Source organism: Bos taurus, unplaced genomic scaffold, assembly GCF_002263795.3.
Source record: "Bos taurus isolate L1 Dominette 01449 registration number 42190680 breed Hereford unplaced genomic scaffold, ARS-UCD2.0 Leftover_ScbfJmS_1396, whole genome shotgun sequence".
Classification (NCBI taxonomy): Eukaryota; Metazoa; Chordata; class Mammalia; order Artiodactyla; family Bovidae; genus Bos; species Bos taurus.
The window spans coordinates 227,088-239,601 of record NW_020190496.1 but is presented as its reverse complement, the minus strand read 5'-3'; the positions used below and the strand labels follow the sequence as shown (position 1 = coordinate 239,601).

At 42.6% G+C, this 12,514-nt stretch overlaps 1 protein-coding gene and 1 long non-coding RNA gene across 2 annotated transcripts in view; one reads left to right on the top strand and one right to left on the bottom strand.

Moving 5' to 3' along the window:
• Positions 1 to 12,514, top strand: part of LOC100296695 (X antigen family member 5) — a 265,171-nt gene that overhangs the window by 99,879 nt on the left and 152,778 nt on the right. The window lies entirely within an intron of this gene.
• On the bottom strand, positions 9,130 to 12,171 carry LOC787709 (uncharacterized). The gene is made up of 2 exons (XR_003033682.2): positions 11,979 to 12,171; positions 9,130 to 11,581 (listed from the first exon to the last, which is right to left on the bottom strand). It is a non-coding gene; the product is annotated as an uncharacterized lncRNA (long non-coding RNA).

Here is a 12,514-nt window from a genome sequence, read left to right as displayed (position 1 = left end):
ACAGCTGAAGCCAGGAGAGGACAGTCAGAACACTGAGGCCTCTGTGAGGAACAAACCTATGCCGTGTTATAGACTCCCTCTCACACATGACTGCGAGCCTTGTAAGTGACGTATACCCCTGCTCCATCGCTGAAAGAAGTAGAGAGCATTCTCACCAGAATAGACTGAGCATTTGTATCTGTGGATATTCTGTTGGTTGCATGCAACCACACTTTCCAAGTCAGAAGCAACTTCAGTTGGGTTTTCCCGTTACTAACCAGTATGAAGGGTGAACACTCATGAGGAAGATCAGATCATCCAGGGAGAAAAAATACATGAAAGTGTCCGTGGAGTGTATGATCTCAGCAACCCACGTCCCCCACCACCACCCTGGCTCTTCCTGTGACCATGGGTCGCAGAGGCAGAGTGGGGCCCAGAGGGAGAGGAAGGAGGTATTCCTGGAACTCCACTGCTGCTTTGAAAATACCACACTCCCCCCTCAACATGAATACTCACCTGTCCAGATCATTCCAATTCTCCATGCTGTCTTCTAGCCAACAGTCCTTACGATTCTTTTGGAACTGGCATCCTGGTCTCTTTGGTTTGGGGAATAGAAAATAGCATACCCTGCAAGCACAAAGGCCTCTACTTGCAATACCCTGAGTCTTTCATTCCTTTCAAGCCATGCTTCTTGAAGGAATAGACTCCAGGAGCATCCTTATCTGGTTACCTCTTGAGTGCATATCCACAGAACATCCCCTTGCTAATGTATCCCAAGAGCTCCATGGACCAAATGTCCACAGACACATTCCGTCTTCAAAAACACTTTCCTTGGTCAGAGTCTGTGACAGCAGCCAATCCTGGCTTTCCTCTTCCTTCTTAGTTCATTACTTCTAAGACTCCTTGTCTGTCCATGTCCATTTACTTTGATCCCCTCTTAAATCTTGGTTTTGTTTTCCTCTGGTTTCCAACCTCTGCCCTGTACTCTGCCATTCGATACATGATCCTTGGGTGACCACGTCACCCCTAGAGCTTTTACCCATCTGACTTGTTTTCATTAGTATCCCTCTATACTGATGGCTTTTCCTATCACCAGATCTACCTGAAACGACTCAACTGGGCCCCACTTCCCCCACAGGCTGAGACATATGGACCATCTGCACTCAGATGTCCCATAAGCACTGCAGACATGCTAGTAGCCCCAGGCCAATGTTCCCTGGCGTGTCTCATGGATGGGCACCGCCATCCACCCAGTTCCTTAAACCACAATCCAGGGCATGCTGCTGGGTGTGATCTTCACCGAGCCATGACTCCCCTGGAGCTGCTCTGGAAAAGACTGGCCCAAGATCTTCCTGTTGCCACAGGTGGGGATACCTGCCTCTCAGAGGCCCTGTTCCTACAGACACACTCTGAGGATATCCTGAGCACACGCCATGACCCTCTTGGATCTCTGGGAGAACCTGGCCACTGTAATACACCTGAGAGGTTGAAAGCCCTGTCTTTAATAGGACGGTGAGTCAGGACGCAGCAGGGTGAGCCCATCATTGGGGAACATGCCAAAGAATATCCAGAAGAGATCCCTAAAGTAGAATGTTTCGAGAGGTGAGTCTCTATGGGTGTCTATCAAACAAGGGATTGCTTAACTGTATTTTCCCCAGTAAATGTCCTGTTCTTATTTGGTCTTCATTTGAGCATGGGAGTTAATTTGATAACACAGGAAACAGTTTAAATCTGCCACTGAGCACAGACAGCAGATACGCTGACAGCCGATCCTGCTACATTAACATCAGCAGCTACAATTCTCAGCCATCTTTGATCTCTGAAGCACTATTCTGATCTGTTGAATGAAGTTATCTCCACAGTGTTTTAGAAATGTATTCAACTAACTAGGCACAAGGGATCCTGACAAGAACTAAAACATACTGAGTTTCACTAACAGCAGGATTTTAACTGTAAAACTTTGGATTCAGGAACACACAGCAGGGCAAGCACAAGGCCAGTTTTCAAACAAGTATTAATTTGGGCAAGTCGTCCCTTTCCTCAGCCTAAGATAGCTGTCAAGCATAGTGGGTCATGATGAAAACCTGCATTCGCTGTAGAGAGGAGTAGCAAATTTTTGATCTTCGATTTCCTCCTGTAAGAATGGGTTCTGTTTCCACAGCTGCAGGCTCGGCTTTCATAAGAGAACTGTTTCAGATAATGCTCAGGCCAGGGCCGCATTTCAGACCTAGCTCTCCTAAAACCTCTCCAGGGGAGATTTGATGCACAGTTAAGATTGAGAAGCACAATCGCATGATGCTTCACCCATCCTGGTTTTAATATAATCCTGAACTGAAGAGCTATGTTTGCTACTAATGAAATTTTAAAAAATTTGTAATTATGTGTCTTCCCTTCTGAGAGAGATTTTGACATATTTATTCACAGCCATATTTGGAACATTTTCAATAACTCAGTGGTGTGTTATGCCCCCAAGTCCTCTTTCTTACCAGACACTCAGGCAGGTGGAGGGGAGGGAATGCACCTGAGTCCTGGCGGCAGAAGGAGGATGGGTTGAGTTCCACTGTCTTGGTTACTGTTCTGCTAAGCATCCCTCCTGGGTTGCTGAGCTCGGGCAGGGGGCCTCACACCATATTAACAGGTATTCCTGTGACCAGAGGTTGGAGCTAAGGGCTGAGATCCATTACCACGGAAACGGAAGCTGGGTCCACGTGATTTGAGAAGAATGGGAAAACAACGAAGTAGAATTTCAGATGCAGGGTGGGTTCTGGGAGCCTGTCCAGAGCCACTGACTTGTGGTCACACAACAGGCGCCTGTGAGTAAACACAGAGACACACTAGACGTGTGCTCACTGGGGATTCCGTCCTGACGTGCACAGCGACTGTCTCTGGAGGGAGCATCTAGCACATGTGGAGGAGGCCGGACCCAGAACGTGGAAGGAGCAGGGCACTCCTCGTTGTTACAAAAGCAATGGCATATCTTTTCCCACATGTTTCACTTGGACATCTGCATTACCTTCCTAAACTGCTTCACTGAGGTATAGTTACACACCACAAATCACAGCCATTCAATGCATCCAGTGCAGTGTCTTTAATAACTTCACACAGTGGTGCAACCACCACCACAGTGCACTTGTGGAACACTGCCAGCACCACAACAAGCGTCCATGTACCCATTAGCAGTCGATCCCCAGCAGGACCTGCAGGCCCAGGCATCCTCTCATCTAATTTCTGTCTCTGTAGATTTGCCCTTTCTGGGCACTTCATATCAACGGACTCCTACAGGAAGTGGCCTTTTGTGTCTGGGTTCTTTCACTTAGCATGAGGCTTTGGAGGCTCACCCATGTGGCAGCAGGAAGCAGAAGTTCATCACTTTTCATCCATCTATGCTGTTCCACTGAATGTCTACAGAATACTCTGTTTACCACTCTCCCCTTACAGACTTCTAGGCTGCTCCACTATTTGTAGATTACAGACAGTGCTGCTGTGAAAGACATATAAGGACGAGTATTTGTGTGGACATAGGTTTCATTTCTTTATTTCTTATTATTCCACAATTTCATTTCTTGTTTTGCCCCTTGCACAGGCTAGACTCTTCTGTCCAAAGACATCGACTGAGTCACAGTATTATCCCACACCAGATGCTGTGCATTACAGGAGCTGATAGAGGACACAGCCGATTATTTAGTGCCTTCCACCTACCAGGTCATGGGCGCGAGGTGTTTTACATCTGTTATCCCCACTAGGTCTCCCAATAAACCTCACCAACAGGTAGAGTTATTGCCATTTTACAGATAAGGAATTTAAAACTGAAGCAGAGAGCCTGGGCTGGTAGGGCCTGCACTGGAACCCAGCTTGACTGTAAACTGTGAACTGTGAGATGGAGGAGACGACAGGGGGAGAGAGAGGAGTTTGGGCACAGGTCCCAGAGAGTTTCCATGCCATGGGGGAGCAGGGAAACATCACACCCTTATTTTCAGTCCTGGGCATCCCCTTTCAATAGGAGGACCCTCAATCCATCTGATGACAAAATTACCAGGAACAGAATGATGCATGCAACAGAGATGAAGTCTGTGAGTGGTTTCCAGGTGGGAGAGGTGTAACAGAAAAGCCAGCCTTCTGGTGAAGTTTCATCTACCTGTGAGGGAAAAGCTCGAGGACTGTGGCTGAGAAGGAAGGAACCTCTAGGGCTGGACACAGATGTAAAATGTGAGCTTGAAGTGCTTCGTGAAGCTTGAGGGTAAGGCCTGAACTGCAACTTGCCCCGCTGCAGCTCAGTATTTGTTACAACAGGGAACGTGCCAACACATTTCTACGAACCTCATTCAATACAAAACCCACCTGCTCAGTTCATGTCGTTATTAAGAATAATTCACCCATTTTCAGGCGAGCCTCGTATGGCACAGTGGGCCAGTTTAATTTCTCAAGATGATGTGATAACAAGTGGCAGAACTAGGTGGAAAGGAAGGTTATCTGAATCAGAGCTAGTGTCCTTACTCACAATACCATATTGATTCCTCAAAAATGGAAAAAAAAAAAAGGTGGGGGGAAGGGTAAAACAAAGGGAAAAGAATAAAAGGAGACCCATGATGCTTACTGTATTGGGGTGTCCACCATGGACTGTGAGCAAAGAGAAAACTCCTCAAAGCGGTCTAATTAGAAAGGGAACTGACAATCACACAATATGAAGCCGGGAGACAGGGTGGTCTCTGGCACAGTGTACATGTACACGGAGAGCAGAGGGAGCACAAAGGAGGGCACGGAGAAGGTACGGAGTAGAAGAAGCTATGGAAGCAAGAGGAAGAGGGGAGAGCAGGGTGACAGAAAGCCTATGGACTTGCCCAAGGACACTGATCAGCAGGTTCAAACTGTCCATCCTGCTGATGGCAGTCTGCGTGGAGGTTACACTTCTCACCCATGAAATAAAGTAGCCTGGGTCTCTGAGCTGTATCAACCAACAAGTATCCTCCCAGCACCTACCTGGTCATCAATGCCCTCAGCACAGTGCTGAAAGCAGCCATAGCCTAGGACAGACCTCAGTCTCAGGAGGTAAAGGAGTGTCCAAGATACAGAATAAAGGGGAAGCCTTTATTATATCAGAATAAAGGGAGACAGACATTAGACACTCCTGTCAGAGTGGAGAGAGACAACAGGATTCCCCTCACCCGCTCAAAGGAACCAAAATTTGAGCTGAGGATTTTCAGGGTTCACTCACTGACAATTCAGTTGAGAAATGGCTGCTATAATGATTATGCACTAGGAAGGGGAAAGGAGGGTGTTTCCCTCGTACAATAAGCTTCTGGACGATGTGGGGATAAAAAACATAAATGGCCCTGGAGCAACAGAAACCTAAGTGGAGAGGTTTGCTCCAGCCACTCGTTTCCTATGCGTTGTTTGCAACAAATTGACAGCATAACAGCAGCTGCACTGCTCTGTGTACCTCACTTTATCATCACTCATAAGATGGTAAACGTGTTCTGAGCCCCTGTGGTTAAAGGGTCCTCAAGGAGCTCATGGTGGGGTGGGCAGGAAGTCAGACTGAAGACCATGGTGAAACAACTGTGATGAGAGCCTTGGCCACAGGGGCCAGCGGAGGCTGCGATCAGGCCGTGAGGAATGGCTTTGCCTGGGGGTGGGATAACATATAATATTATCGTCCCCGTTTGCAGGCAAGGGAACCGAGGATCAGATATGGTGACCATCTTACTCGAGGTCACACTGCTTGGTAGTGGTCCTAACCATCTTTCATGTACATCTGTTAAAATGTGAAGGTCTCTGCACCATTCATTACACCACTCTCTGTCTCTCTCAATGTTGTCACCTATTTTCACTCACAGTCACCACCTTATACATTCCTTGGCTCTAAGTCCTTGTTTACTAGATAAATAATCTGCTGAGCAAAGTATAGATTTCCTGTTAGCACATCCAGTCTGTCTACTTTATAAAAAATATTTTTTGCAGGGCACATTTTACTCACCCAATCTGATGGTTTACACTGAGCTTGTACTGCACCCATATGCAGGGTAAAGCCGATGGATCACTGGGATCTGTAGTCTTACTTATCTATTTCACACAGTCTCAAGCATAATTTTAAATGTAGCCAATATTCAAGTAAAAACAGTAGAACCATTGCTTTCCTATAATGAGCGTCATGAAAGATTTCATTGAATATTAATAGGTTCTAGTCAGGAGACTAAACCCCTTTCATGGGGAGTTGTGGATATTCTTTTCCTTAAGTTAAGGAAACCCTTTCTCTTTATACATTTTCTCTATTGCTGGTACCCTGAGAGACTTAAGCAAGGCAAGCCACTTCACTTTTCTGTTTCTCACAAAACAAACAAGCAAAGCAACCCTAGCACACAGGCGCATAGACATATGTAATACACCCAATAGAGGTAGGTCAAATATAAGGCAATGGTATCAGAAATACAAAGCCTTCCATGGTGGCTCAGTGGTAAAGAATTCACTTGCTAATGCAGGAGACTGGGATTTGATCCCTGGGTCATGAAGATCCCCTGAAAAAGGAAATGGCAACCCACTCCAGTATTCTGGCCTGGGAAATCCCATGGACAGAAAAGCCTGGTGGGCACAGTCCATGGGGTCGCAAAAGAATGGGACATAACTTAGGGACTAATGAACAATTGAAATATAAATGGAAACCTGTAACTAATCATATATCCAAATTTCTGACCACAGCACAGGTCTACTGTCCAGGATCAGCTGTACTCCAGGAATCCAGACAACGAAAGATACCTTCCTTTTAGAATTACTATACACCGCTGCTGGGCGATTCAGGAGATAAAAGTTTTCAAAAGCATTGCAAACCAAGGCAGGACTCAAGGAGCCTGTTAAAAGTATGTTCTTATTTCTATGTCACATCAGGGCCTAACTCACACACTCCTGAGAAAGACACCTGCGATGACTTCAATATGGGAAATGCATCTCCCCTGAAAATACTTCATTATATTGTCTCATTTTGTGAAGTGGGGCATGAGGTGGGGAGGGAGGTGATGCCAAGGAAAGAGCCTACTTCTGAACCTGGTGAACACCGATTTGAGCCCAATTATTCCGGATCGACCAATGTCCATAGGAAGATTCAGTATCGGCTTAACAGTGTCAATCCCCATCGAGAGAAAGAGAAATAAGTCATATAGACTGTCCAACCGCCATCTGATCCTGAAGAGGTGGGGGTGTTTGTGCAAAACAACAGTTCTGAGAGAGCTGGGATCCCACTTGACTGAAGAGGATTGTGGTCCTGTGGCACTAACGCACACCTGGTCGGTCCTAGAGCGATAGATGTCTCCCTCTGTCTGCGTGTCTGTCCCTGACTATATCCCTCGCTCTCACGCGTTCTTTCTCAGGATCAGGTTCTCACTAGCGGAATGCCAATGCAGTGCTTCCCATCCTCAGGCCAGTCAAGAAGCCTGGAGTGGTGGGTCGGCCTCCCATCCTCAGTGTGTGTGGAAGAGAAGGGTAAAGACCACCGAGAGGAGGAGTCATCCAGGGTCCTGTAGCGGCTACCTGCCCTTCACAGGGGAGGAGTCTGTGGGCCTGGCTTTGATAGCACAAAGATGGGACATTTACCCCTCCCTTCCTTATAGAAGGACCTTCCTGAGTATTCCCTTGGTTGTGGTGAATTGAGAGGGAGCCCGGAGTGGCCTGAAGAAAAGTAGGTGTTCCCCGGAGATGGTGGCAATAGGGCGGTGGTGATTCGGAAGTGAGAAGGTAGTGCAGGGCCCTCTCGACCGTGTGCCCCAAGGGCCTCTCCCAGCAGCTTGGAGGCTAGGAGGGACGATCACATCCAGAGTCACAAGAAGAGTTGTAGGGTACTGGAGACGCCCTCACAGATGACACCTGGTGATGGTCGGCTCTTGGGGTTGGAGGTCGGGGGTGTCTCCCTGATTGCCTGGTAATTTGTGTTGTCATCTGTCTATGTTAGGAGCAGCTGGTGTTACTTGAAATTTTTAAAAAATTAATTGATTTTAATTAGAGGCTAACTGGAGAAGGCAATGGCAACCCACTCCAGTACTCCTGCCTGGAAAATCCCATGGATGGAGGAGCCTTGTAGGCTGCAGTCCATGAGGTCGCTAAGAGTCGGACACGACTGAGTGATACACACACACACACACACACACACACACACAGTTGGAGGGCTTCTGAGATCTGGTGACTATCAAGCCAATAGAGGATGTCATGGAGAAGAAAATACGTTTGTGGCTGCTCTCTCCCTGCACCCAAAAAATCTTGGAAGGCAAGTCAGAAGTGGGTGAAAGATATGGTGTGGCATTTGCCATGGAATTTGACAGCAGTTTTTTTCCTGTCTCCCTACAACCTTTAACAATGGCTTTGGCATTCCATTTCTCTATAGGACAATACAATCATATTAAGTTTTAAAAAATGTTTCCCTGTCAATGATTTCATCAGGGACACCATATGAGATTTGGGTAGCACATTTTGTAAACCCATTTATTCAAGAGAAGACCAAAGGCTTTTATGAATTTTTTATGTGTTGCTATATATATATATGTATGTATGTATATGTATTAACATGTAGATTACAGCTAAAGAACATGTTATGACCAAATTTTTTTAACCCTAGAAGTGCAAGGGTGGTTTACATGTATAAGGTTACCAATGCAATTCACCACACTAATAGAAAAATGGAGGGAAAACAATTCTATGATCATCACTATTGATACATTATACGTGTTTGATGAAAATTAATCTATATTCAAGACGGCAAACTAGGAATAGAATGGAACTTACTCCGATAAAGTATATGTACAAAAAACGCAATGAAAACAGGTTGAAATGGAGAAGGTTTTTCATTTCCTATTGGGAAAAATCCCGATTATCACCTGCTTTAGTCAAGACTATTCTGGCTAGGTTTGTTCAATGCTGCAAAATGAGGACAGGTTTAAGGTTTAAGCCAGTAGAAACTGTTGATATTCAAATATAATAGTATATTTTGAAAAGCAAAAATAATCTAGATCTAAATTTGTGGAATTAATATGCATATTTAGAGGAACTGTTGGACAGAAAGTCTATATACAAACATTCCATCTCTACATACATCCTCAACTAGACAATAAAAATCACAAGCCATCAATTTTCAATAACATTAAATAGCCAGGGATAAATTTAACAAAAATGTGCAAGTAGAAAATGAAACTTTATTGACAGAACTTTAACAGTCAAATACACAACATAAGAACAGCATAAATCGTTTCAGTTTATCTTCTTTCAAGCAAATGGTTGCCCTTCACGTATAATATAAACATTAGAAAAGTTCCTCAGCAGAACTTTGATGACAGGAGAGGTATACAAAGCTCACTGCAGTTGTAGTTTTACAAAATGGACTAAAACAAGAACACTAAGGGCGACCCTTTGGCTTACCTTCAGTTAATCCTCTCGAGATTCTATAGACTTTTCAAGCATATTACCAGTATTGGTGATGTTTAGTTATTTAGTTACTGGGGTATGTTAAATAATACTTGTTTTTCTACCCTATTAGCCATTTCATTAATATTATGAAAATATCTGAGTTCCAGATTATACTCAGTTTTAATTCTGTAATATACTGTTAGTGTCTTGTTCATATTTCTTATTATGTGTACATGAGCTCTTTCCATTTTCTTCACAGTTATGTAAACTAAGCGGAGTGGACTAGCAATTTGGGGTTGACAGATACAAACTATTACATTCGAATGGATAAACAACAAGATCCTACTACACAGCACAGGGAATTCTGTCAAATCTCCTGTGATAAATCACAACAGAAAAGAATATTTTAAAATGTGTGTGTGTATATATATATATATAAAATTATGGAAAATAGCACATTGTCTTTATTTATTAGTTGAGTTTATTTTCCACTTCCTAACAATTCATAACTATCTTTTATTAAGTATCTTTTCCTTTTCCCTTAGGTTTATTCTGTTGCTCTTTTTCTTACCTTTTATGTTGGATGTAGGATTTTGTATTTATGTACCTTGTAATTTATGTATTTTTCTTTTTAAATACCACACATATTTAGGGCTAAGATTTTTTCTATGAGAATATTTTAATCATGTTCTGTAGTTACTTGAAAGTCGTCTGAAAGTTGTATTTTTGTCTAAATGTTCTAATGGAATGGAACAAAAACGTAAAGTGAAAATATTTAGAAGGCTAATACACAGTAAATTCTTCCCTAACTATGAAGTTCCTCCTTTAAAATCAGAACCATGCAATTCATTGTCAGCAATTGGGAAAACACGTATGTGAAAGATACTAAGTTGATTACGCAGGAAGAACTAGAGTTACAATCTTTGACCTTCAGAACTTTTAAAATTCATGTATCAAAGGAAAATAACATACTTGATATGGTTAGAGATGATTATATCATGAGGCTCAGATTTTTATTAGTTCTTTAAGAGTGAGAGTGGGATGTAGAACAAAAACCATCATAGTATTGTAAAGTAATGATCCTTAAAATAAAATAGGCAACACCCCTGCCCCCCAAAACATACCAAACATAGGGGGAGGTAGTGTGCTTAGCATATGTATCTTACTCACACCTGCCTTGAATATCACCGACTAAATGCACTCTCTCAACTAGATTAGCCACAGAAACAGGAAACTAGACTATCTTTTGCCATTTTATTATTCAGTCATTGCATGCTTCCCTGGGGAAAGGATTTAAAATCCAACTGTTTTTTTAAGAGCTAGAGAATTCAGAATTTGAGAGAATTTAACAAACATCAAGAAGAATGTTGGCTCATTTTCTTTAAAAAATTAATTTATTTATTTTAATGGAGGCTAATTACTTTACAGTATTGTGGTGCTTTTTGCCACACATTGACATGAATCAGCCACAGGTGAACATGTGTCCCCCATCAGAAAGTGAAATCTCAATTCCCCTGTTATAATTTGACTCAAGAAATATTTTATGATAAATAAATCATAAAAAAGAGTATTCTTCTACGCATTCCATCGAAGAGAATCAGAGAACGCAAAAGTTAGCATTGAAAACTTAGCTTTTTAGTTTATCTGTTCTGAATTCACAACTTATATGAGTAAAGTTCAGTTCAGAAGTAAGGGATTTCACAGAATCACACACGTTATGTTAAAGCTTGTACTAGAACCTACTTGAATGCCTGAGCATGTTTCATATAAACTGATATTTATTACAAATAAATGCCATATTTGCTACAAGCAGAAATTATAAAAGAACCTGAAAATTATTAGCTGTTGCTTAAAGTACTAATACAAGAGAAGAAAATAGTTCCCTATTTTCAATTCGATATGGCTTTGATCCTGTCTGCTTCTTTATTTGAAAGTCTGTAAGTCAGGCACTCAGGCATCTGGGGTCTGAACTATCTTTCAAAGAATATGTGAACTCTGTTATAAAAATAATAGTAATGTTCCCTCTATATTGTTAAAGATATAATATTCTGAAAAACAGAAACCACATAAATTACTTTCTGAATGGATGACATACCTGCTTCTGGCATTTCAACAGGCTCTGGATTTGATGCAAACTCCTCCCTGACATCAGGACCATCTCCACCTTTACCCCCAGTCTTTGCCTCAGCCAATTCCTGGAGATCAGTTTCCAGGTCAGAATCTTTTAAAAAAATGTATCAATTCAGCTGTAAATCATACAGTAGGGAATGATGATATTGATTCCCTCAGCATTATGACTTAAAAGTCTTAGGCTATTATGGTAAAAATGTGATGAATAAGAACCTCAGGAGCATTATTCCAGGAACATTTTGCTGGAGAAAAAGGAAAGCAGAATTTTCCGAATGCTATCACCATTTTCCTTTCCCAGGGTTGTCCTCAGACAACTTAGTTGCCCCCTTCTCTTTGTCTTGAAAACAAGGGAAAATTTGAGCGACCACACTGACCTGCAAACTATACTCTGCTCAGTTTTTTAGGAACTGTCTGAAGTCCTTTTCTAATGTTTCCTTTCCTCCTCTTACTGGTTATGTCTTAAGACATGATGCACACTTACACTTTACCTCCAGAGGCATCCTTCTCCTTCTCTTCATTATGATTCACTGGATCCTCTCCATTTACTTCCTCCTTCCCAGGTGTGATATCCTGAATCCCAGCTGGTGGTTCCTCTTGTTGAGGTTGCTCAACACTGGGCTGCTGGTCCAAGTAGAGTGTGCATGCAAATAAAAATTTTTTGTTGTTAATCCATCTAATAGCATAAATATACATAATACATAGATATATCTGAGCATAAGTAACCTAACAACATTTTCCCAACACAATTCTATGTACTTATTTTAATAAAGTTATTCTTCCCACAGAGAAGAGTTAGCTCCCAAAAGAGTTACCCAGAAAGACTTTGAAAGTTATTTAAATCTATATTGGGATGGAAGTATGCAGCCTGTTGTTAATAAGCAGGAGGAGGGAGTCACTGGGCACATTTCCAGGTAATTCAACAGTATACTCATAGGCAATGCCAGACTGTAATATATCTGGATCAATGTTCCTTCCTAAGACAAACTGTCACCCTTTATCAGCATGGAAGACCTTTATCACTGCA